At 47.0% G+C, this 27,249-nt stretch overlaps 1 protein-coding gene across 2 annotated transcripts in view; it reads left to right on the plus strand.

Moving 5' to 3' along the window:
- The window catches only part of LOC122457267, a 57,321-nt gene that overhangs the window by 14,354 nt on the left and 15,718 nt on the right, over positions 1-27,249 (plus strand). The gene's annotated exons all lie outside the window — the stretch shown is intronic.

Consider the following 27,249-nt stretch of genomic DNA (forward strand, 5'->3'; position numbering starts at 1 on the left):
TATGTGAGTCAAAATGGTTGTGTCTAAAAGACATGCTCTAACTCGACCCTAAGCTGTGGGCAGGATGCAGGGGTCAATGGGTGAAAGTCTATGCCTTGGGTGATGCAGGGAGTCAGATGAGAGGAGCACAATGGTCCTTTCTGGCCTTAACCTCTGTGGATCTATGGGGTCCAGGCTGTGCAAACAACTCATTAGGAGACCAAACTCCAAGGCACATTTTAAAGATGTATCATAAATAAAACGAGCAAGCGTAGATGGAGGAGAGAGCCAAATAGGAGCTGCCTGTAAACTAAATATAGACAGAGCTGTGGTTATTGACCTGCCTAGGGACTCGCTCTCCCTGTGCTATATATATCCAGAAACCCAGCCACAGGCCCCTCCCCGCATGTGCTCACTGCATTATCAGAAGTGTTTGCATTGCAGGATTCTCTCCCCTCACTGACTTAGTGCCGTACGTATAGCAGTGCAGACCCAGAGCGATGATGCTCCTCTGGGGCAGAGACTTCCCCACTGGCCATCTGCTGTGCTCACTTTTATTTGGGGACAGTCCCTGTGCTGTATTCTCAGCAGGGCCGGGTGGCTGGGAGAACGGCACCTCCATCCCCTGCACCTTGTCCCAGCCAACGCTGATGCCCTCGGACCCTGGTACAGAATCACTGAGCCAGACAGTCTCCTCGTGAGGGGGTGGGGGGCATTGTAAACTGCACCTGCTGGCCCCAAAGTGACCTTAAGTGGGGTCCTGGCATAGGGGAGTGGCCTGGGAAAGGGGCAGAGCTGGGACATTCCTCTACCCAGCCAATCCCTGGCTGCTGTATCACCCTGAATTTGGATGGGGGGGCGTGGCTTGGGAATGAGGGTGTGGTCAGGACGTTTCTGAAGCCATACAGTCCCCAGCTGCTGTATCATCCCCAGCCAATGAGAGTGCAGTACAGAGGCCACATGTCCCATATAGCAGCACAGTCCCCGTTTTCCATGAGAAGCCCGAACACCTGGGATGTGCCAGGTTTTCATTCCCTCCTTGCTCATGTCTGGTTGCTTTACAGCCACACGGTGTCTGTGCGAGCCGTGTGTTGGGCCGAGCGGGACTGGCTCTGAGTGACAGGGACACACGGCCCCTGGAGGGGCACTTGGGGCCTGAGCTGAGGGTGTGCAGTGAGGAGCAGTGGATGAGGCCTGATGCTACCAGAGCGGGGCTGGAGGTCTGAGCCCAGGTTAATGTCACTTGCTCAGTGGTTGTTGATAAACTCACCCACATGCTAAGCTCCTGCTCGGGGTACAATGTGCCTTGGAGGCTGTGGCGACTGGAGCTGCGTGGACAGACACCAGCTCATGCCAACACATGCCCCTGTGTGTCCTGTCTGAGTATTTCACACTCCTAAAAATTGCCCCGGGAAAGTTCCCCAGTTTGTGATGCTGAACCTCTATGGATTTCACACTACTGGTCTAGGTCACTGCCTCTGGTGTGAGCCAGGGGGTCCCCCTTGGAGACATGGAGAGCACTGGCCTGGGGGCGGGGGAGGATGTGACTGCTCCCTGTGAGTGAGCCCAGCTGTGCTGCCAAATGTAAATGGGAAACCAGCGCATTCAGTCCTCAAAGACACCAGCTTGGGATGGGGGAGAATGGTGGATAATGTTTCCACTCACATCTCTGGCCACACACACGTCAGGGCTGCTTCCATACATACTACAACAAACCACAGCACTCTGGTTCCTCTGCTGCTCCCCCTGGGGAGGAGGGGACTGGAGGCACAGAGCCTTGGGGGTTCTCCTCGGAGGTGCAGATGCTGCTGCAGAGTCCCCTGGCTCGGTCACCTGCTCTCGTTCCGCATGATCCTGCTGCGGCTGCTCTGTAAGTTTGGGGAGAGCTCTCTGCCCACGGGCAGGGGGAGCTGGTCTCCAGGTTGCTGGGAGCAGAGGAAGAGACAGGATAATGACGATGCCTGGTCTGGGGGGGATGTGGGGACCAGCCTAGGGTCAGAATTCCATGAGAAATATTGAGTAGTTGAAATAGTGATTACAGATGGCTATTTCACAGAGAGCCAGACAATTAATTCATGTCAGAGTGAAAAGCTGGTTGTAAATTCATGGTCTGTATCTCCTAGAGATGTCTGACATGATTTTCAATACTCTCCCAATATTTGTTGTAGCCTCCTGCTCTACATGCCATATAATATCATGCACTTGTGTAGGCATCACAGGCTCATATATATAATGTAGGCTCAGAGCGGCCTAGTGGTTGAGACACCCATTCCCATTAAAAATGATGGAATTTTGAAATCCTCTAGACAGCTTTGAAAATCAGAGCCTGTACATTTACTTAGACTGTAAAATCTTTGGGGTAGAGGCTATCTTTTTATTCTGTGTTGGTACAGCCCCTAGCACAATGGGGCCTTGGTTTATAACAGGAACTGCTAGGTGTTACTGCAGTAGAGAATACTAATAATACATTTAAACAAATTACATTAAAAAGATGTTACTGAGGTTTCAAATTCGAGAAGTCTGATGCTAGGAAATGCCAGTATTAAGGTTTCGCCACTCAGAGCTCATTATGATTTTGGGGCCAGATAGTCTAAAATTCCTCTTGGGCAGCATATTGATGATAATTTGGGACTTTGTGAGAAAGTAGAAATATTGAAAATTTTGACCATGCCCCATGTGCTGAGTTTCTGAGATAATTATGAGGGAGAGGAGTTCTTTAAATTAGTGGTAATTTTTTTATACTCAGATCTTTGAAGTCAAGGAGAGTTTTTTCCATTGACTTTAACCGACTTCTGGTCAAACCCTCAAACTGTACTGAAGACTTTGTAATCCTCCCCTGCAACTATTCAGACTTTGTCATCTTCTTAACAGGGTCTTTCCACCGATATCTGCGTTAAGACCTATTAAACATGCATTGATTGTGTCTTGATTATCAAACTTTCTGGGAAGATAAATTAACCAAGTCTGCAGAAAACAAAGTCATTAGAGAGGATCACAAGTTAGACAATGTTTTCAAATTTGGAAATAAATGGGAAAATTTTAGCCAAATATTTGCTAATCTCCCCCCCACCCCAATTTTTCATCCACCCTTTGTTTCTCCATCTGTACAATGGGGTACTGATACTGACCTCCAGCAGAAAGGCTATGATATTGAAAAGAAATCTGAGAATATTCTACATCAACTGGGAGACTTTGCAAAGAGCCCCCCTAATTAATATTATAAGACTGTTCAATTGTTTTATAGACAGACAAGAAGGGAAAAGTGACATTTCTCACTTTAAAACATTGTTACAAAGAAGTTTGTGCTTAAACTGATGACCTTTAAAATGTCACCCTTTCCACATGGCCACACCCCAGTGAGGAATCCCAGCTTTGCTAGTTTGGAAGGAAAACACCCCCTAACTACTGAGACTCTGCGCCTGCTATCGCTTGTGCAATTACGTAACTTTACTCTTGTGAGTAATCCCATTGAAGATAATAGGGTTACTCCCAAGAGTACAATTATGCATGTGCTTAAATGTCTGCAGAACCAGGGGCTAGAGTTCTGCGTCATTTACTTACTCTGTAAACTCGCCAGGGCAGTGACTGTCTTTTTATTCGGACTAGGGTTGGAAGGATTAGATTTTATCAGAAAAAGTCAATAAATGTTGATTTAACTGAACCCTCACAGAAACCGATGAATAAATATTTCCAACAGTAATAACAGAAATGTATAGCTTGGCAAAGTAAGAAAAGTGCATCTTGAGAACTTATTAGAGTTTGATTTTAGGATGTTTACTCTGTATATTTTGACATGGGATGTTGACAATTTGCATTTGACAGTTTGAATGCTTTCACTTTTGGAATCTCAGCATCTACTGTCATTAAATAATTATTGTCTGAACCCCCTATTATTTGACACACTCCCATAATTTCCTGTAACTGTGAAAATTGAAATAGTAAAATTTGAAAAAAAAATGCTTAAAACTCCTAATTTTGCAAAATGTAAAAATGAAACTCGATAAAAATTGCAAAAAATGCTTAAAAATAAACATTGATATTATATTCTGAAATTACACAAAAATAAACATTAACTTCTGCTTAAACTAATTATGTCTGTGTTCAGCGTCTGGCACAAGGAGTTGGAGTCTCTAGGTGATACTGCAATACCATTATTATTAAATTCAATTAATAACAGTAATAATAATAATAATAACAATAATAATTGTTGAAATTGGTATGTTGTGCAAGCAGAATATGAAATATCTACTAAAGGCCAAATCTGTCAAACTATAAGTAGTGAGTGCTCATTGGTCTCATTCAGTGAGTCGAGGTTTTCAGCGTTCAGCTTTTAGGTCTGTAGCTGCACATGGTTGAGACCCCATCGCTTGGGACTTTTAGAAATTGTTCAGAGAAAGGGGAGGCCCAGCCTGGGATTGTTGTTGTTAACGCTTAGCCTGGGATTCTGAGAGATCTGGGGTGAATTTCAGACTCTGCCACGGAGTCTCTGTGTGACCCCTGGATCACTCTGTGCCTCAGTCCCCACCTGTTACACGGGGATAATTATACTCCCTCACATCACCAGACTCAATTAATTAATGTTTGGTGCTTAGACATCATGGTCTCTGCACAGACAGAGATGCCCAAACCCTAGAGAATATTCTGCTCTGGCCATGGCAGGGGATGGACAAAATGGTCTAATACTACACGTCTCCTGCTGTGAGCACTGTGTGATCCTGTAAGCCATGGTGAGTGTATGGGACAGGCAGTTAAGGTCCCGATCCTGCTGTCAGATCTGGGTGTGAAGACCCCATGACAGCATGGGTCTCACTGCAGGGCAGGGGCTTCAGAGTGCTTGGATTTTCTGACTATTATTTGTTTAAATGGCAATGTTAGCATTTCCCCAGCACAAGCTAGTTATTGTTAAAGATGCCCTGTATGCTACTCACCATCTCTGCTGTTTGGTACAGGTGCTGGGGTCACAGGCCAGGAGTTCTGCAGCTCCCCAGGTGAGTGTGTGAGCACAGAAAGCATGGGAAGGAAAAGAACAGCAGAGCAAGGAACAAATTTCCCAGGCCCTTGCAATGGGAGGAGATGGGAGAGCAGAAATCTTCCTTGCAATCCCTGCCTGAAACCCTGTTAATTAAGCAGTACATGGAACTTCTCGCAGTGGTCGAACATAAATATTAGTGAAAAGGAAATGTTTTTGGGACAGATTCTCAGATGATGTAAGCTGATGTAACTTTATTGACTCCAGTGCAGCGGGGCCACTTTACACCTGCTTGGGTATCTGGCCTACTGTCTCCAGTGGAGCAACACCAATGTATAGCAGCTGAGGATCTGGCCCAATATAGCAGGGATTCAGACCCACAGCTAAAACAGACTAAGCCCTGGTCTACACTAGGCGTTGAGGTCGAATTTAGCAGCATTAAATCGATGTAACCCTGCACCCGTCCACATGACGAAGCCCTTTTTTTCGACTTAAAGGGCTCTTAAAATCGATTTCCTTACTCCACCCCCGACAAGGGGATTAGCGCTGAAATCGGTTTTGCTGGGTTGAATTTGGGGTACTGTGGACGCAATTAGATGGTATTGGCCTCCAGAAGCTATCCCAGAGTGCTCCATTGTGACCGCTCTGGACAGCACTCTCAACTCAGATGCACTGACCAGGTAGACAGGAAAAGGCCCGCAAACTTTGAATTTCAATTTCCTGTTTGGTCAGTGTGGCAAGCTGCAGGTGACCATGCAGAGCTCATCAGCAGAGGTGACCATGCAGAGCTCATCAGCAGAGGTGACCACGATGGAGTCCCAGAATCGCAAAAGAGCTCCAGCATAGACCGAACGGGAGGTACGGGATCTGATCGCTGTATGGGGAGAGGAATCCGTGCTATCAGAACTATGTTCCAGTTTTCGAAATGCCAAAACATTTGTGAAAATCTCCCAGGGCATGAAGGACAGAGGCCATAACAGGGACCCGAAGCAGTGCCGCATGAAACTTAAGGAGCTGAGGCAAGCCTACCAGAAAACCAGAGAGGCGAACGGACGCTCCGGGTCAGAGCTCGAAACATGCCACTTCTATGATGATCTGCATGCCATTTTAGGGGGTTCAGCCACCACTACCTTCAATGGAGATGGAGGCAACACAGAAGCAGGTTTTGGGGACGAGGAAGATGATGATGAGGAGGCTGTAGATAGCTCACAGCAAACAAGCGGAGAAACTGGTTTTCCCGACAGCCAAGAACTGTTTCTCATCCTGGACCTGGAGCCAGTACCCCCCGAACCCACCCAAGGCTGCCTCCCGGACCCACCAGGCGGAGAAGGGACCTCTGGTGATGTGGGAACATGGTGTATTTGTGAGCTAGTTAAGAATATTTATGAGCTAGTTAAGATCGCGGTGAACCTTTAATGAACTATTGAGAAATAGTTACAGGCTGGAACGTGACCCAGGCAAATTGGCAACACCAGACCTTGTTGACAACAGATAGCGGACAGCTATGCTCCAATCAAGAGGAAGGACGCACGTGCATAGCCCGTGCTGAGGCTGCTCGACCAACGAGACGTCTCCGTGATCGGGTGATGGACTTTGGAAGGGGTTGAAAATATTATGTAAGAGGAGTGTATAAAAGCAATGAGAAAATAACAGATAAATGGCTTAGCTACCAACCATATTGGCTGTTGTGCTTTGTCCGGATCGCATGAAACCCCACAAATGGTGATCCTGACGTGATCCCTTCTGAAAAGGCGAGGGTTCTAGCCGCGGCAGGAGGCACCGGCTTTTCGGCTCCTGGGCGTCCGAGAGTGACGCAAGTGCGCACAGGTGAGCGGCTTTAAGTAACAATGGGTACCGCTGTATCAGCCGAAGAGAAAACCGTGCATGAATTTTTACTTCGTATCATAGAGAAACAGGGCGAGAAAGTAACTGCAGAATCCTTGTCTCATCTGCTGAAATGGGGACAGAGGAGAGGGTTTCTGAAGAGGCCAAACCTTGCTTTTGATGGACAAGTGTGGGAGCGATTGGGACAGGATCTTTGGGACTCCGTTGCCCATGGGAATAAGGAGGCTGTGTCCCTTAGCCAGACCTGGCGCAAGGTTAAGAAAGCTATAGCGGCCCTTGCAGCTGAGGCGGAGGTGCAAGCGACGGTTACTGAGATGTTCCGCCCCAAACCTAAGGATGATCCCCCACAGGTTCTTCCTGTGGGGGCTCGAGACTTTTTCGGTGCTCCCGAGACCGTAATTCCTGTGGCTCCCTCTGCGCCCGTCCTGGCGCCAGACCCAAGTACTGTTCCGCTTCCACCAGATGATGTGCCTATGGATGCCGCCGAGCATGTCGACCGTTCTTGGGTTAGAGATATGCCTACATATGACCCCCACCCTGTCGTTTCAGATACGTTTCAGTGGGATCCGGGGCAGTCAGTGCCCTTTGCAAATACTTCTCCCGCTGTTGTTCCCCAACATGCCTCCCAGCCTGCCTATCCCGATCTTACTAAATTGACTAAATCCGACGCGTTTCTGCAGGAGATGTGCCAGCAGGGCCAGCAGCTGACTGACATACTTCGGCAGTTGGCCCTTATGGCAGGCGATCCGCCTCCTGGCCCTTCTCAGGTGGCGAAAGTACTAGGGACTCGGGGTGGTTCGTCCCCACCCCCGGTCTACTCCTCTGATGAGCAGAAGGAATCCCCTGAGTTCCCGGGGCAGAAGCGGGGAAAGGGCCCCCCAAATCCGGCGCGACGCTGGCACGGGGTGATAAAGGATGCGATTATCGAAGGGGAGTTTTTCCCTTCGGCGTACCCAGTAGTGCTTGAGTCGCCCGTGCTCGACCCTGTTACTATGGACGCCAACGGGCGCCGAAGGTGGGCCCCCCTTGATTGGAAATTGATTAGAGAAGCACAGAAATCCGTTATGGCGTATGGCTTAGATAATCATTATGTCCAATCTCTAACTGAGCAACAGTTCACTAGTCAAGTTATGTGTCCTTATGACGCGCAAAAATTTGCAGATATGCTGTTGACCCCGATCCAGCGCCTGTTATGGAAGGATAGCTGGCGTCGCAGGGCTGAGGTGGCGATTATTCGTAATATGGATCAGCCGGACAACAGCCCCTTACGGGCGGTCACCCTAGATGTTTTGATGGGCACTGGGGAATATACCAACCCTCAACTCCAGGCCCGCCTAGACCCTGGTGTCCTGCAGCAGGCGCAGGGCCTGGCGTTGGCAGCGTTTAAAGAGGTACCCCAGATGGGAAAACCTTCCCCTCCTTATGCAAAAATTGTTCAGGGAGCGTCGGAGCCGTATTCCGCCTTTTTGGACCGCCTTCGGCAAGCCTTGGAAAGATCCCCTAACTTAACGGAGGATGCCAGAGCGGCGGTGGGAATGGACTTAGCAACGCAGAATGCTAACCCTACTTGCCGTCGCATTTTGGCCTCATTGCCAAAAACAGCCTCCTTAATGGAAATGATTGAGGCATGTAACCGTGCCACGGCGGTTGAGAAGGCGGGAAAGGCTACTATTCATGCGCAGGCTCAAGCGACAGCCTTAGCCGTCGCTCTTAAACCACTCATTGGCCGTGCCCCTGGGGCCCGCGGGCCCGTTCGGCTCCCAGGTTCGTGTTTTGCCTGCGGGCGCCCCGGCCATATGAAACGAGATTGTCGCAACAGAAACGACAAGGGTGGGCAACGGGTTGCGCCTTCCGTCTCTTCTTGCCCATTTGCTGGCACATGCAATCGTTGTGATAAGTTTGGGCATCGTGCTTCGGAATGCCGTTCTTGCTATAAGAAGGATGGGACCCCCTACCGGGAAACGGACAGATGAGCGCTCAACAGAGGGGCGCGCGGATACAAATGCCTCCCCTTCGTCCGGGTGTTTGGAACACCTCACAGGAGCCACCGCTGGCTGTGCCGGAGTGGACCTGGCCCTCGCCATCAACACCTCCATAGATGATGAGCAAGTGCATGTTCTCCCATCCACAGCCACGGGACCCTTGGGGTATGGACTAAGTGCCCTGATCATCGGTCGCTCCTCCGCCTCCCGACAGGGTATTTTTGTTCTTCCGGGCCTTGTCGATGCAGATTATACCGGCCCGATAAAGATCATGGTGCGTGTTTTTTGTCCTCCTGTCCTCATTTCAGCAGGCACTCGTATCGCACAATTAATCCCTTTTCAGAGCGCAGTTCCCCATACTAATCCAGTTTGTCGAGGCTCTGGTGGTTTTGGGTCTACTGGAATTCCTGAGATCGCTTTTGCAATGAAAATAACTGCCAGCAAACCGCTTCGAGCCGTATGTTATAAGGGCCCCGACGGACACTTGCTTTATCATAATGCCCTTTTAGACACCGGGGCCGATGTTACTGTTCTCCCACTCCAGTCATGGCCTTCAAATTGGCCCCTGCAAGAACTTAACACCACCGTGCGTGGCATCGGGGGAACTCAGAACACCCGTATTAGTACCGAATTTATTGCTGTTACTGACGCTCAAAACCCCTCTACTGTTGCGTGGGTACGCCCATATGTTATTGCTACTCCTGTTTGGCTCCTAGGCTGGGATTGTTTGAACCAATGGGGCGTCACGCTACAAAATGAACGCCTTTTTGCTTAGCGGCCACTGATGGGCGACCGACCCCTCGACTCGAATGGTTGACCGACTCTCCTGTGTGGGTTGCACAGTGGCCGCTTACTACAGAAAAGCTCGCCCATGTTAAAAGACTTGTAAACGAACAGTTGTTGGCGGGTCATTTGGAGCCTTCCACTAGTCCCTGGAACACTCCTATTTTTACCATTCCCAAAAAATCTGGACAATGGCGCTTATTACAGGACCTCCGTGTGGTCAACACTGTTATGAAAGATATGGGTGCCTTGCAGCCTGGGCTGCCAACCCCTACCATGATCCCCCGCGATTGGCCCCTTCTTATTGTCGATTTGAAAGATTGCTTTTTTACTATTCCCCTACATCCGATGGACCGCGAGAAATTCGCCTTTTCGGTCCCGTCACTGAATAAAGCTGAGCCCACTGATCGTTTTCAGTGGACCATACTCCCACAGGGCATGAAAAATTCTCCTACCATTTGCCAGCTTTTTGTGGCCTTGGCCATTGCTCCTCTTCGCCGCGCGCACCCTCACTGGCTTATTTACCATTATATGGATGATCTCCTATTTGCTGGTATTGATTTGTGTCCCGATACAGCTATTCAAGAAATTCGCTCCACCCTCCAGGTGGCTGACCTTGTAGTTGCCCCTGATAAAATTCAGTAGAGTTCCCCTTTTCAATACTTGGGCATGGAAATTACTGATGCCGTTGTGCGGCCCCAAAAGCTTACCTTTCATACTGATATCCGCTCCCTTTACGATGTACAGCGTTTGCTTGGAGATCTCCAGTGGGTCCGCTCTATATGCGGTATTACTAATGATGATTTGCAACCCCTCTTTAGTCTGCTTCAAGGCGGACAAACTCCTACTGATCCCCGTTCCCTTTCTCCGGCTCATATTGTGGCCCTTCAAAAAATTGCAGATAAGGTTGCGCGTCAATATTCTGGCCGTATTGCCCCTGATCTCCCCTTTTGTATTGCCCTACTCTCCCACGATGCCTCCCTGGAGGCCCTTTTATTTCAGTGGGACCCCAGTCTCTCTGATCCTCTTATTGTGATAGAATGGATCTTCCCACCCTCGCGTTACTCCTGTACAATCACCACTCGCGTTGATGCTATTGCCCGGCTTCTCATAAGTGCTCGAGATCGCTTGGTGTCCCTCGCGGGTTGTGACCCATTCATTATTTATCTCCCCTATGATTCCCACACCATTACTCGTTTACTTGCGGAATCTTTGCCTTTTGCGTTGGCCCTCTTAAATTACGCTGGCCGTCTGGACAATCATTACCCCCTGCACCGTCTTTTCTCTGCCCCCCTTCCGTTGGAACGTCTGCCGCTTCTTTCTCTGGCGCCTCTCTCTGGCCTTACGGTCTTTACTGACGCCAGTGGCCACGTTGCCCGTGCCGGCCTTTTTTGGCGTAGTGCTGACCGCTGGTGCCATGAGGCCGTTGTGGCGGAAGGTTCTGTCCAAGTTCTCGAATTTTGTGCCGTTATTCGTGCTTTTGAAAAATGGCCTACCACACCTCTTAATATTGTTACTGATTCCCTGTATGTTGTTGGGGTGGTATGCCGGATGGAACTTTCTTCCAACGCTTTCTTCGCCGCGTTCCTAATCCTGTCCTCTGGCATGCCTTTTTATGATTATGGCACCTCCTTAATGCTCGTTTGGTCCCCTATTTTATTATGCATATCCATAGCCATTCCGGTCTTCCTGGGCTCCTTGCGGAGGGTAACGCGCGAGCCGATGCGTTTGTTAATCCCCCACAATTATATGCTCAGCTTCCTAACTCCTTTGCTCACGCTCGCCTTTCCCATGACTTTTTTCACCAATCTGCATGCGCTCTTGCACGTCAGTTTCGATTACCCCTTACAGACACCCGTGTGATTGTTGCCTCTTGTTCAGATTGTCAGAGGCATTCTCTGCCCCTTTCTTTCAGTGTTAACCCTCGCGGTCTTGCCTCCCTCCAACTATGGCAGACCGACGTTACTATTTTCCCTGAGTTTGGCTGCCTTCGTTCCATTCATTTGTCTATTGACACTTTTTCTGGCTATATCTGGGCCACTGCCCTTTCTTCAACCGGCACTCGCGATGTTATTCGCCACTGGCAAAGTTGCTTTGACGTTATGGGCATTCCGACCACTATTAAAACGGATAATGGTGCCGGTTATATATCTTGCTGCACGGCTCGTTTCCTTGCTCGTTGGGGTGTATCCCATATCACTGGGGTTCCCGGTAATTCTACGGGTCAAGCTATTATTGAACGTACTCATGCTTTGCTTAAATCTTTATTGCTTAAACAAAAAGGGGGAGTAACCCCTGACCCACATCCAGATGCACTTGAGCATACCCCGCAGGCCCGTCTGTTAAAGGCATTATATGTTTTAAATTGGTTACAGCCTGGCCAACATGACACACCCCCCGCGTTCCGGCACCTCTTTGGGTTGACCCGGGACGAACAAATCGCCCAGCCCCAAATACGCTGGTTTGACTATCGCCAACAGATGTGGAAAGGGCCGGTGGAATTGTTAACATGGGGAAGGTGATATGCTTGTGTTTCTACTGATGCAGGTCCCCGGTGGATCCCGGCCAAGTGGGTTCGTCCGTGGCTACAGCAACCTCGCTCGCCCTTGAACCCGGTACCTGGAGAACAAGATCCCGCGCTTGGAGAGGAAGCATCAGAGGAGGTTGTGCTTGCGGCCATATCCTGTTTATTTCCAGAATGAGGATGTGGGTTGCCAAAATTGTTATAGTATTATTGCTTGGGTTGCAAGGGGGACTCCTTGTACCCCTACGCGTGCGAATGACGTATAACCTATGGGAACGTCTAGCATTGATAGCCAATGTCACACACTTTTGTTTGTCTGATTCTGTGGCAGCCGGGGAACTACTGGGCACTTGTCTTGTGCCCATATGTCATCATCACGAAAAAATTGGCAATAACACCATGCTTGTAGCTTATGCCAATTTGTCTTCACAGTATTCGAATATGGCAAATTGGTACCCCGCCAATTATTCCTTGCCCCCTGGGGCCCTATCTTTACATACCCCGTATCCAGCCGGGGCGAATAATGTAACGTGTGCGCGAGTGGTTAATTGCACACGCGCAAAAGTACCCATGGGCTGCCAAACCGTAAGCGCCCCCTTTTTGAATTGTACTAATGCAGTTAATGTTTCTTTTAATTATAGAAATATTATTTTGCCGTCTGGTTGGTTTTTTACCTGCGGCGCATGGACTTTCAGTTATATTCCTGCTAATTTAAGTCATAATACCTTATGCTGCCTTAGCCGAATGACCCTTTTGTTGCCTGGAAAGAATCAGCAGCGAAGTCGGCGGAGTGCGACCCTGCAAGATACGTGTTCAGCCGATGTTAACTTATACAGTCACTCGGAATATTTGGCCTTAATGAATGCCGTTGCAGGCATTCCTGGTTTTTCAACTTATTACACGGTACAAACTTTGAATGCATTAGCTTGCTTTGCTGTTAAGGCGCTTAATGCTACATCACAGGCAATTGCTCTTTTAAATATGTAACAGCAGGAATTGAGAGATGCCATTTTAGATAATCGAGCTGCGATTGATTTCTTATTGCTTAAGCATCATATGGGGTGTGATTCTTTTAAACATATGTGTTGCTTTAACCTAACGGATAATAGCCAATCCATTGAAGAGCGCCTGGATGAGTTGACTTCTCTCACTGAGCACATCCGTCAAGATACCGGGTTTGCGGGATTTTGGGACTGGCTTACAGGGTGGTTGCCTTCTTTGGGGTGGCTTCGGCAGTTATTTGGAATTATAGTTTTTGTATGTATTGGTCTTATTTGCCTTTGTTGCTGTCTGCAATGTCTCCCCTCCTTGTTTGATATATTCCATAAAATGCATCGCTCTGCCCCCGTTGGGTCACCCCTGTTAATGAACGAAAATTGGATGGAATTACGCAAGTGACCGGTGGTCCGTGTATTATGTAATAATAAGGGGGGAGATGTGGGAACATGGTGTATTTGTGAGCTAGTTAAGAATATTTATGAGCTAGTTAAGATCGCGGTGAACCTTTAACAAACTATTGAGAAATAGTTACAGGTTGGAACGTGACCCAGGCAAATTGGCAACACCAGACCTTGTTGACAACAGATAGCGGACAGCTATGCTCCAATCAAGAGGAAGGACGCATGTGCATAGCCCGTGCTGAGGCTGCTCGACCAACGAGATGTCTCCGTGATTGGGTGATGGACTTTGGAGGGGGTTAAAAATATTATGTAAGAGGAGTGTATAAAAGCAATGAGAAAATAACAGATAAACGGCTTAGCTACCAACCATATTGGCTGTTGTGCTTTGTCCGGCTCGCATGAAACCCCACATGGTGAGTGTACCTTTTAAAATACTATACAAGGTTTAAAAGCCAGCATGTTTAATGATTAATTTGCCCTGGCATTTGTGGCTCTCCTGGATATACTCCCAAAGTCTTTGCAAAAGGGTTCTGGGGAGGGCAGCCTTATTCCATCCATCATGGTAGGACACTTTAGCACTCCAGGCAGGTAGCACATACTCGGGAATCATTGTAGAACAAAGCATTGCAGTGTATGTTTGCTGGTGTTCAAACAACATCCGTTCTTTATCTCTCTGTGTTATCCTCAGGAGAGTGATATCGTTCATGGTTGCCTGGTTCAAATAGGGTGCTTTTCTTAAGGGGACATTCAGAGGTGCCCATGCTTTGCCTATGACGGAACAGAAATGTTCCCTGCTGTTAGCCACGCGGGTGGGGGGGGGGGAGGCAAAATGCGACCTTGTAATGAAAGCACATGTGCTATGTATGTAATGTTAACAGCAAGGTTTACCGTGAAAGAGAGTGTACCCATTGTTCTATAAAAATGTGTCTTTTTAAATACCACTGTCCCTTTTTTTTTCTCCACCAGCTGCATGTGTTTCAAGGATCACAGGATCTTCTCATTTCCAGAGGCTAGTGAAGATTAGAAGGTGAAAAAAACGCACTCGCAATGAAATGTTCTCTGAGCTCATGCTGTCCTCCCACACTGACAGAGCACAGATGAATGCATGGAGACAGACAATGTCAGAGTGCAGGAAAGCACAAAATGACCGGGAGGAGAGGTGGCGGGCTGAAGAGAGTAAGTGGCGGGCTGAAGAGAGGGCTGAAGCTGAAAGATGGCAGCGGCGTGGTGAGAGGAGGCAGGATGCAATGCTGAGGCTGCTGGAGGATCAAACTAATATGCTCTAGCATATGGTTGAGCTGCAGGAAAGGCAGCAGAAGCACAGACCACTGCTACAGCCCCTGTTTAACCAACCGCCCTCCTCCCCAAGTTCCATAGCCTCCTCACCCAGATGCCCAAGAACGCGGTGGGGGGGCCTCCAGCCACTCCATCCCAGAGGATTGCCCAAGTAACAAAAGGCTGGCATTCAATAAGTTTTAAACTTTTAAAGTGCTGTGTGGCCTTGTCCTTCCCTCCTCCACCACCCCTCCTGGGCTACCTTGGTAATTATCCCCCTATTTGTGTGATGAATTAATAAAGAATGCATGAATGTGAAGCAACAATGACTTTATTGCCTCTGCAAGCGGTGATTGAAGGGAGGTGGGGAGGGTGGTTAGCTTACAGGGAAGTAGAGTGAACCAAGGGGCAGGGGATTTCATCAAGGAGAAACAAACATAACTTTCACACTGTAGCCTGGCCAGTCATGAAACTGGTTTTCAAAGCTTCTCTGATGTGCACTGCACCCTCCTGTGCTCTTCTAACCGCGCTGGTCTCTGGCTGTGCGTAACCAGCAGCCAGGTGATTTGCCTCAACCTCCCACCACACCATAAACTTCTCCCACTTACTCTCATAGATATTGTGGTGCGCACAGCAAGCAGTAATATTGGGAATATTGGTTTTGCTGAGGTCTAACCAAGTCAGTAAACTGCGCCAGCGCACTTTTAAATGTCCAAATGCACATTCTACCACCATTCTGCACTTGCTCAGCCTGTAGTTGAACAGCTCCTGACTACTCTCCAGGCTGCCTATGTATGGCTTCATGAGCCATGGCATTAAGGGATAGGCTGGGTCCCCAAGGATAACTATAGGCATTTCAACATTCCCAATGGTTATTTTCTGGTCTGGGAAGAAAGTCCCTTTCTGCAGCTTTTGAAATAGACCAGAGTTCCTGAAGATGCGAGCGTCAGGTACCTTTCCCAGCCATCCCACATTGATGTTGGTGAAACGTCCCTTGTGATCCACCAGTGCTTGCAGCACTATTGAAAAGTACCCATTGTGGTTTATGTACTCGCTGGCTTGGTGCTCCGGTGCCAAGATAGGAATATGGGTTCCGTCTGTGGCCCCACCCCAGTTAGGGAATCCCATTGCAGCAAAGCCATCCTCTATGACCTGCACATTTCCCAGGGTCATTACCCTTGATATTAGCAGATCTTTGATTGCGTTGGCTACTTGCATCACAGCAGCCTCCACAGTAGATTTGCTCACTTCAAATTGATTCCCAACTGACTGGTAGCTGTCTGGCATTGCAAGCTTCCACAGGGCTATTGCCACTTGCTTCTCAACTGTGAGAGCTGTTCTCATCTTGGTATTCTTGCGCCTCAGGGCAGGGGAAAGCAAGTCACAAAGTTCCATGAAAGTGCCCTTATGCATGCGAAAGTTTCACAGCCACTGGGAATCGTCCCAGACCTGCAACACTATGCAGTCCCACCAGTCTGTGCTTGTTTCCCGAGCCCAGAATCGGCATTCCACCACATGAACCTGCCCCATTAGCACCATGATGCCCACATTGACAGGGCCTGTGCTTTGAGAGAAGTCTGTGTCCATGTACTCATCACTCTTGTCACCGCGCTGATGTTGCCTACTCGCCCGGTTTCGCTTTGCCAGGTTCTGGTGCTGCATATACTGCTGGATAATGCGTGTGGTGTTTAATGTGCTCCTAATTGCCAAAGTGATATGAGCGGGCTCCATGCTTGCCATGGTATGGCGTTTGCACAGAAAAAAGGCGCGGAATGATTTTCTGCTGTTGCCCTGATGGTGGGAGGGGCGACTGATGACATGGCTTACAGGGTTGGCTTACTAGAATTAAAATCAACAAAGGGGGTGGCTTTGTGAGAAACTGAATGGCCGCCTCAAGGATAGAACTCAAAACCTCAAGGATAGAACTCAAAACTGGGTTTAGCAGGCCGTCAATTTCACAGAGGGAGGGAGGAGAGAATGAATACAAAACAAATCTGGTCTATTTCTTGTTTTGAGCCACTTCATCTATCTTTATACATCATGCTGGCAGCAGACTGTGCAGTACGACCGCTAGCCATCGTCACCTCCTGGGTGCTCGGGAGAAGACTACTGGCCATCATCTTCTGCTAGCTGCAGATTAAAAGACAGTGCACTGCCAGTAGGACTCAATTGCCATGAGATGAAACAAGGGAAATGACCTGGCTGAGTCACTCCCATGTTTGCCCAGGCGCCCGGTTAAAAGAGCACCCAGGAGTACATCAACGACGGCTACCAGTCATACTGCACTGTCTGCTGCCAAAAGGCAATAAACTGCTACTGTGTAGCAATGCAGTACCATGTCTGCCAGCACCCAGGAGACATATGGTGATGGTTAGCTGAACGGGCTCCATGCTTGCCGTGGTATGGCATCTGCACAGGTAACTCAAGAAAAAAGGCGCAAAATGATTGTCTGCCCTTGCTTTTACGGAGGGAGGGAGGGAATGGGGGCCTGACGATATGTACCCAGAACCACCCGCGACAATGTTTTAGCCCCATCAGGCACTGGGATTTCTACCCAGAATTCAAATGGGAGGTGGAGACTGCGGGAACTGTGGGATAGCTACCCACAGTGCAAAGCTCCGGAAGTCGACTGTTGCCTCGGTACTGTGGACATAGTCTGCCGACTACATGCACTTAGAGCATTTGTGTGGGGACACACACACTCGACTGTATAAAAACGCTTTCTACAAAACTGACTTCGATAAATTCGACCTAATTTTGTAGTGTAGACATACCCTAAATAGGCAAGTCTGACATGTGTCTGGGTGTATGAATTAAAGCAGGGCGTTGCCTCAGCTTTGCTGTTTTAAATTCCATATTTCTGTGAATTCCCAAGTGAAAAGACCCTTCTCCTTTCACCAGTCAATGCATTTCTCATCTCAGTGATTGCTAACACTCAGCTCCCTGTTATTCCCATCTCCCATGTCTCTTTGTTGTTCCAGGTGATCTCCCAGCACCTACGTTGTTCCTGAATAAGTCGTCAGCTCAGGAAGGGGACCCAGTTTTAGCCCGATGTGCATATCTTCCAAAGTATAATGTTACCAAAGTTATTTTCTGTAAGGATGGGGTGGAGTTTTCAAGCCAAAAATTCAAACCAGAACAAATTAGTTCTACAGTACTCCTTAAGATCTCCATGAAGAGTGCAGGGCACTATTCCTGTGGGTATCAGCGCAAGGATGAGAAAAACCAGGTGACCAGTTCCAACTACAGTGCTCCCTTGCAACTGACGGTCACAGGTGAGCATCTATATGCTTCACAATGTGGGCAGGGGAAAGGGCTTAAGTGGAGGATATCCAGCATTTAGTAGATAATTCCTCCCTCACCAGGCCATATCAGGCTTGTTTGTAACATTTTCTGCCCCCAAAACTGTGCTTTCAATAGGAAAACAGCTGTGTTCTGCACTAGAATCAACTAACTCGAGGTAAAACTGCAGTGAAGACAGGACAGTTTGGAGATGTTACATGTGTTAGCAGGCCGAGTTATGGCTACAGGGGAGCCAGGAGCCAGACGTGTAAAGGTATTCATGGTAGATGCAGACCCCAATTTAACTCATTCCTAGCTAAGACACTGTGATATTTCTTGTGTTTATTGACCAGACAGAAAGGCTCTCCTCGATGGCAGCAGAGTCACTGACCAGCCTGAGAAAACTCCACCTCACCAAGGTGAGTAACTGTATTTACTACGGGCCTGATTTCACAGAGCACATTGGGTTCAGAGCTCTTGAAAATCTCACCTTTAGTCCCAATCCACAGCCCATCACAGTAACTGGGCAACAAAATGACAGAAGAAATTGAATGATGGTAAATGCAAAGAAATGAACATTGGAAAACATAATCCCAGTTATAAATAGAGAATGAAGGGGTCTAAATTAGCTGTTACTACTCAAGAAAGAGATCTTGGAGCCATCATGGATAGTTTCCTGAAAATATCTGCTCAATGCGCAGCAGCAGATAGAAAAGTAAACAGAATGTTAGGAACTGTTAGAAAAGGGATAGAAAATAAGACAGAAAATACCATAATGCCAGTATATAAATCCATGATGCAACCACACCTTGAATACTGCGTGCAGTTCTGGTCAACGCATCTCAGAAAAGATACATTAGAATTGGGAAAAATCTAGAGAAAGGCAACAAAAATGATTAATGTTATGGAACTACTTTCATACAAGGAGAGATTAAAAACACTGGAATTGTTCATCTTAGAAAAGAGATGATTAAGGTGAGATTTGATAAAGGTCTATAAAATTTTGAATGGTTGGGAGAAAGTGAATAAGGAAGTCTTATTTACCCTTTCACACAACAAAAAAACCAGGGGTCAGCTGATGAAATTAATAGGTAGCAGGTTTAAAAGAAACACAAGGAAGTACTTAGTATCAGAGGGATAGCGGTGTTAGTCTGGAAGTACTTGTTCACCCAACACAAAGTCAACCTGTGAATCTCATTGGCAGGAGATTTTGTGAAAGCCAAAAATATAACTAGGTTCAAAAAAGAATTAGATAGGTTCATGGAGGATAGGTCCATCAATGGCTCTTGCACAAAATGGTCAGGGACGCAACCCCATATTTTGGGTCACAGACTGACATTTATTATGACAGTAAAGCTTCCAGCACAATGAGACCTGACCTGGATTTGGCCTTTAGGTGCTAGTGTGCTACTGTTAATTATTATTATTATTACACCAGCTGGGGATCTGGCCCAGTGTGTCTGGAGAGACATGATCTAGGGATTCGTAGCAGCTCTGTCTCTGGGATGATCTCTGCTTGGTCGGCCATTGAGTCGTTAAATGTCCCTGATATTGTTTGTGTTTATTGCCTAGGCCGGAAGCTGATTCCAAGCACCAGCCCCAGCCCTGAGGATCCACCGTCTCAGGCAGGTGAGTGACTGTGTTCAGGCCTGATTCCTGCAGCGCTCAGCATGCTGAGAGCACGTTGGGTTCTGAGCTCTCGAGAATCTCACCCTGAGCACCTGACCCACAGCCCATCGGCGTCCCTGGGACCCTGGCATGAGTCCATTGGGCTGTGGATCAGGCCCGAATGCCAGGCTTCTCCCCTGTTATATAGGAAGAAGAGATGTTGTGTCCTAGGCCTGTCCCCGAGCAGCCCTCATCCAACCTGCCCCACAACAGGGTGCAGGTGATGGTGATGAGGCAGACAGAGATGGCCCAAACCCTAGAGAATATTCTGCTCTGGCCATGGCGGGGGACAGACCGGAAGATTTAACACCACACATTTCTTACTGCTGTGATCATTGTGTGATCCCATAAGCCATGGTGTGGTGAGCATATGGGAGGGACAGTCCAGGTCCCAATCCTGCAATCAGAGCTGGATGTAAAGACCCCATGTCAGCATGGGTCTCACTGCAGGGCAGGGGCCTCTGATTGTTTGGATTTTCTGACTGCTATTGTTTAAATGTCAGTGTTAGCATTTCCCCAGGGCAGGCTATTCATTGTTATTTATTGCTATTTAACATCTCTTCTGCTTGGTGCAGGTGCTGGGGTTACAGGTCAGGAGTTCTGCAGCTCCCCAGGTGAATTTGTGAGCACAAGACATGGGAAGGAAAAGAGAGGAAGAAAAAGGAACAAAGTTCCCAGGTCCTTGTAATGGGGGGAGTTGGGAGGGGAGAATCCTTTTGCACGATCTTTGCCTGAAACCCCATTATTAAGCAGTAACTGGAACTTCTCACAGTGGCTGACCATAAATGTTTGGGGGCAGATTCTCTGATGCTGTAAACTGGTGTAGCTTTGTTGACTCATGGGGTGTGAGAAATAGAATCATAGCAGATTAGGGTAGGAAGAGACCTGAGAAGGTCACCTAGTCTAACCCTCTACTCAAAGCAGGACCAAACCCAACTAAATTGTCTCAGCCAGGGTTTTGTCAAGCCAGATCTTAAAAACCTCTAAGGATGGAGATTACACCACCTCCCTAGGTAATCCATTCCAGTGCTTCACCACCCTCCTAGTGAAATAATTTTTCCTACTATGCACTCCCTATCTGTGGCCCCACAAAGTCATGGGACCTCCTGGTCAACGTCCTCCTAGCCCTGGCTAAAATGGCCATCTATAAAACCAGGGAACGGAGGTTAGCGGACGGGATCTCCTATGACTGTGGGGCCTGTTTCTGATCCTCTGTCCACTCACGCATCCAGGCAGAGTTCCTCTGGGCACGGTCTGCTGGCTCTCTTGACACCTTCGAGGAGAAGTGGGTGCTGTCCGGGGTTCTCTGCTCGGTGTCCCCGTCAGGTTCCCTTTGTTTGACCCTTTGACCTCACTCCTGCCCCTGTTCTCTCATTAGTTGTTCCCTGGAATCATTTGGTCTCCAGGTCATTTGGATCCTCCTCTTAGGCTGGGTGGAGGTCCTTTAGCAGTGGGTGGGCTTCCGCCCGCCCTCTTCCTGGATGCCAATAGGATCAAACCTAGACCTCCCCCACTGCAACTTGACATCATTGCTCCTCGTTCTGTCTTCTGCTACCACTCAGAACAGCCGAGCCCCATCCTCTTTGGAATCCCCCTTCAGGTACTTGAAGGCTGCTGTTAAATCCCTCCTCACTCTTCTCTTCTGCAGACTAAATAACCCAGTTCTCTCAGCCTCTCCTCGTAAATCATGTGCCCCAGAACCCTGATCATTTTCATTGTCCTCTGCTGGACTCTCTCCAATTTGTCAACATCCTTTCTGTAATGGGAGGCCCAAAACTGGACGCAGTACTCCAGATGTGACCTCACCAATGCCAAATATAGGGGAATAATCACTTCCCTCGATCTGCTGGCAATGCTCCTACTAATGCAGCCCAATATGCCGTTAGCCTTCTTGGCAGTAAGGGCACATTGTTGACTTGTATCCAGTTTCTCATCCACTGTAATCCCCAGGTCCTTTTCTGCAGAACTGCTGCTTAGCCAATCGGTCCCCAGCCTGTAGCGGTGCTTGGGATTCTTCCATCCTAAGTGCAGGACTCTGCACTTGTCTTTATTGAAACTCATCAGATTTCTTTTGGACCAATTCTCCAATTGGTGTACATCACTCTGGACCCTATCCCTACCCTCCAGCATATCTACTTCTCCCCCCATTTTAGTGTCACCTATGAACTTGCTGAGGGTGCAATTCATCCCATCATCTAGATCATTAATAAAGATGTTGAACAAAACCAGCCCCAGACTGACCCTCGGGGCACTCCGCTTGATACCGGCTGTAACTAGACATCGAGCCGTTGATCACTACCCATTGAGCCTCACAATCTAGCCAGCTTTCTATCCACCTTATAGTCCATTCATCCAATCCATACTTCTTTAACTTGCTGGCAAGAATACTGTGAGAGACCATACCATATCAAAAGCTTTGCTAAAGTCAAGGTATATCACGTCCACCGCTTTCCCCATATCCACAGAGTCAATTATCTCATCATAGAAGGTAATCAGGTTGGTCAGGCATGACTTGCCCTTGGTGAATCCATGTTGGCATGATCTGTCATGGTCCTGTACCCAATATGGACTGGCTACAGAGCTTCCTTCTTAGTGAGGTACGTGCCAGATGTGTCCTCATAAGATCCTTTAATGCTCTGACTGGTGTGGCTGAGGCTGGCTTAAATAAGGTATTTTACACACAGCACACCTAGAGGCTGTCAGTACCATTCTGTTTAACATTCCATTATGTCACCCCTTTAAGTTCTACGTTCCTACTATTTACAATATCACACTGTCTTAGACGTTCAGTACGGATCAGTCTGTTGAGTTTTTCTGAATCATGCTGCTATTCTAATTACACAACCCCTTTGGGTAACAACTTAGCCATCTGGCTGTCCTTTGTTTGCAAAGGTTAGCTGTGGTCCATCTGGAATCATTGTGTCTTCTTCTTCTTGTGCTTTATCTGCCATTTGTAGAGTTTGCTCTATTCATTGTTCTTTCTGAGAAACAAACTGTAGAAGTTGACGGTTTCTGTTGGATTTGCCACTGTCGGTCTCAATCACATATGATCTGGGTGCTGAATTCTTTTTCTTTATAGCAGCTGCAGTTGTCCATTCTTTTTCTCCATCCAATTTGACACAGTCATTAGGTACTAAATCCAGCAGTTCTCAAATAGAGTGATGTGTGTTGTAAAAGAGTCCATAACCTCTTTTGGCTTTTTTATCTGGTTTGGCTACTCTTTTTGTGTCTGGCCACTTTGGAGAAACATTCCTTTTGAAATTTGGAACAGTCGTTCTGAGTTGTCTTCCCATGAGGAGTTGTGCTAGACTACGTCCAGTAGCCACTACTAGTGTTTATCTGTAACTGAGAGGAGAAAGGAATGGCTCTTCCTTCTCTAGGATTTTCTTGGCTAGCTGTACAGTTCTCTCCATTCACTTGTGGATAATGTGAATTGCTAGGAATATGATCCAAATTATATTTCATTCAGAACGATTTAAATTCTGTTGCAGTGAATTGTGGTCTATTGTCTGTCACTAGTGGCTCTGGAATACTGAAGTGAGCAAAAGTGCACTTCAGTTACTCGATAACCCTGTGACATGTTATGTCTTTCAAGTACATTATTTCTATATACCTGGAAAATGTCCTGCAATGTCCACATGTACTTGCTGATGTCCGGCCACCACACTGACTGGCATTTAATTAACTCTTGATGTGCTTCATGGATGAGGTTTAGGATTTCTCCTCTCATTTTGTTTGGAAGTAAGATGTGATTCCAATCATGAGTCCCTTTGACTCACTTAATTGTGCATGCACCACAAAATATTCCTTTGTCATTTCCTTGGTGTTCTTTATATACTCAGGCCAGCTGGTCCTAATGTAACTTAGAACTTCCTTAAGTTGCACGTCTGTCGAGGTTGCTATTTGTAGCTGGTGTAGTCTCTTTTCTGACACTGGTCTGTGTGCATCCACAGCATCCATGTACACCTTTATGTCCTCTTTGAGCTCACGGGTAGTGGAGTGCAATGTTGGGCTTTCTAACAGAGTGTCTGCTACTACCAGATTTTTCCCAGGAACATACTTATCAATAGATGTTGGCATCTCAGCGATGTTTGATCCAGCTCTTTTCTATTGATGAGGGTTATAAGCGCTTTATGGTCTGTTATCAGTATAAATGAATCCAATCCACACAGATATCTGTTTAAAACTTCTCACCTGCCCATGCACTTGTCAGGAACTCCTTTTCAGTCTGTGCATATTGTTTTCTACTTTTGTGAGTGTGCGAGGGCACAATGCAACTGGCTTCCACTCAGATCCATCTTATTGCAACAATACACTACCTAGGCCAGAGCTGCTTGCATCTGCACTGATGATTGTGGGCTTGTTCACATCATAGTACTTGAGAACTGGAGCTGTTGAGGTCATTTCTTTTATCTTTTTGGAGGCAATTTCTCAATTTGGTCCCATAGCCAAGACGTGCTGGACTTTAATTGTCCATTCTTTGGTTTTGTCACTATGGCAAGGTTGGTAGGTATCACCCAAGATAATTTAGCATCCCCAGTACCCATCTCAGTTCTGGTACATTAGCTGGTGCATTCAGTTGTTGACGTGCTTGTACTTTTTCAGAGGTAGGGTTGATTCCATTTTTGTTTATTGTGTGTCCCAAAAATATGATTTGGGGTGGGTGGAAAATGCATTTTTTCCTTGTTCAGCTTCAATCCAGACTGATTGATTAGGTTTAGGACTTTATTGATGGTTCTTTTGTATTCTTACATGGAAGATATATATATATCAGAACATAGTCTATGAAAACTACAACTCCATTTGTGTTCATTAATAATTCTGCCATCTTTCTTTAGAAAACTTCAGTGGCACTGGTAATCCCAAAAGGCAATCTTCTAAAGCAAAATCTCACAAAGCGTATGATCAGTGTTCAGCACATTCTTTGGCTAATCTGCGTTAGGTATCCAGAATCCATTTGAGGAATCCAGCCTGGAGAATACTGTAGTTCCTTTCATTTTGGGGAGGAAGTCATCCAGTGGTTGCAGCATAGATTATTCACTCACATTTGCTTCATTCTTTTGAGAGCCACACAGATTTGTATTTTCCCATTTTTCTCTGTAACTGGTGCACCTGGGGAACTGTGGGCTGTCAAGGTTCCTTCCCCACTCTGAACTCTAGGGCACAGATGTGGGGACGTGCATGAAAACCTCCTCAATTTACTTTTATCAGCTTAGGTTAAAACTTCCCCAAGGTACAAACTATTTTACCTTTTGCCCTTTGACTTTTGCTGCCACCACCAAATGTCTAACCGGGTTTTTTATTAGGAAAGAGCTGTTTGGAAACATCTTTCCCCCCAAAATCCTCACCAAAATCTTGCACCCCCCTTCCTGGGGAAGGTTTGTTAAAAAACCTCACCAATTTGCATAGGTGACCACAGACCCAAACCCTTGGATCTTAAGAACAATGAAAAAGCATTCAGTTTTCTTAAAAGAAGAATTTTAATAGAAGAAAAAGTAAAAAGAATCACCTCTGTAAAATCAGGATGGTAAATACCTTACAGGGTAATTAGATTCAAAACATAGATTTCAGAGTAGCAGTCATGTTAGTCTGTATTCACAAAAAGAAAAGGAGTACTTGTGGCACCTTAGAGACTAACAAATTTATTTGAGCATAAGCTTTCATGAGCTACAGCTCACTTCATCGGATGCATCACAAAAGCTTATGCTCAAATAAATTTGTTAGTCTCTAAAGTGCCAAAAGTATGCCTTTTCTTTTTTCAAAACATAGAGAATCCCTCTAGGCAAAACCTTAAGTTACAAAAACAGGAATATCCATTCTATTCAGCACAGCTTATTTTCTCAGCCACTTAAATAAATCTAAAGTTTATCTAGATAGATTACTTACTAAGTTCTAAGACTCCATTCCTGTTCTGTCCCCGGCAAAAGCATCACCCAGACAGACTCAGACCCTTTGTTTCTCCCCCACTCCAGCTTTGAAAGTATCTTGTCACCTCATTGGTCATTGTGGTCAGGTGACAGCGAGGTTATCCTAGCTTCTTAACCCTTTACAGGTGAAAGGGTTTTTTCTCTGGCCAGGAGGGATTTTAAAGGTGTTTACCCTTCCCTTTATATTTATGAGATGCCCCCCAAATCACAGATAGGGTGAAACGCTGGCTGGGATTTCTTCCTGGAGCTCTAGGAAAAAACAGAGATAATAAGACACATGCACCTCTAAATATACTACCAAGTATATAAAGACTAACAATATTTTCCACATCTCAAGGACGATTTTAACCAGTTGATTCTGGGAAACTTTCACAGGACAGTGCATCAGCCACTTTGTTAGAAGCTCCTGAGATGTGTTGGATGTCGAAATCAAAATCTTGGAGAGCTAAACTCCACCGAATAAGTTTTTTGTTATATCCTGTGGTGGTATGAAGCCACTGTAGCGCAGCATGGTTGGTTTGCAGGTGGAAACGCCGACCCCAAACATATGGGCATAGCTTTTCCAGAGCGTAGACAATGGCGTAACATTCTTTTTCAGTGACTGACCAATTGCTTTCCCTCTCAGACAGCTTCTTGCTGAGAAACACTACAGGGTGGAATTCTTGATCTGGTCCTTCCTGCATTAAAACTGCTCCCACACCACGCTCGCACACATCTGTGGTTACTAGGAACGGTTTGTCAAAGTCTGGGACCCTTAGTACAGGGTCAGACATGAGTGTCATTTTAAGCTGGTTAATGGCCTTCTGACACTTTCTGGTCCACTGAACGGCATTTGGCTGTTTCTTTTTGGATAGGTCTGTCAGTGGGGCAGCAATTTGGCTGTATTGCGGTACAAATCGCTTGTAATAACCAACCAGGCCTAAGAAGGATTGAATCTGTTTCTTTGACTTTGAGACAGGCCACTTTTGGATAGCATCCACTTTGGCCTGTAGGGGGTTGATAGTTCCTTGAGCCACCTGGTGTCCAAGGTAAGTCACTCTGTTTAGGCCTATTTGACACTTCTTAGCCTTAACAGTTAGTCCTGCCTCCCTTATGCGCTCGAAGACTTTTTGTAGATGTTCCAGGTGTTCTGCCCAGGAATCCAAAAATATGGCCACATTGTCAAGGTAGGTGACGGCATATTCTCCCAATCCCGTTAGAAGACCATCTACAAGTCTTTGGAAGGTGGCGGGTGCATTCCGCAGCCCGAAAGGGAGTACATTGAATTCATACAGCCCGACATGTGTGGTGAAGGCTGACCTTTCCTTGGTGGATTCATCTAGCGGTACCTGCCAGTACCCCTTAGTTAAGTCCAAGGTAGAGATGAACTGGGCCCGTCCCAGTTTCTCTAATAGTTCATATGTGCGTGGCATTGGATAGCTGTCTGGACGAGTTACAGCATTTAGCTTACGGTAGTCCATGCAAAAACGTATCTCCCCATCTGGTTTGGGAACTAGAACCAATGGAGATTCCCATGCACTGCCAGAAGGGCGGATTATAGCCATCTGTAACATATCCTGGATCTCCCGTTCTATAGCAGTTTTAGCTTGAGGAGACACCTGGTAAGGTTGGACTT

The sequence above is a fragment of the Dermochelys coriacea genome, chromosome 23 (assembly GCF_009764565.3).
Source record: "Dermochelys coriacea isolate rDerCor1 chromosome 23, rDerCor1.pri.v4, whole genome shotgun sequence".
In the NCBI taxonomy this organism is placed as follows: Eukaryota; Metazoa; Chordata; order Testudines; family Dermochelyidae; genus Dermochelys; species Dermochelys coriacea.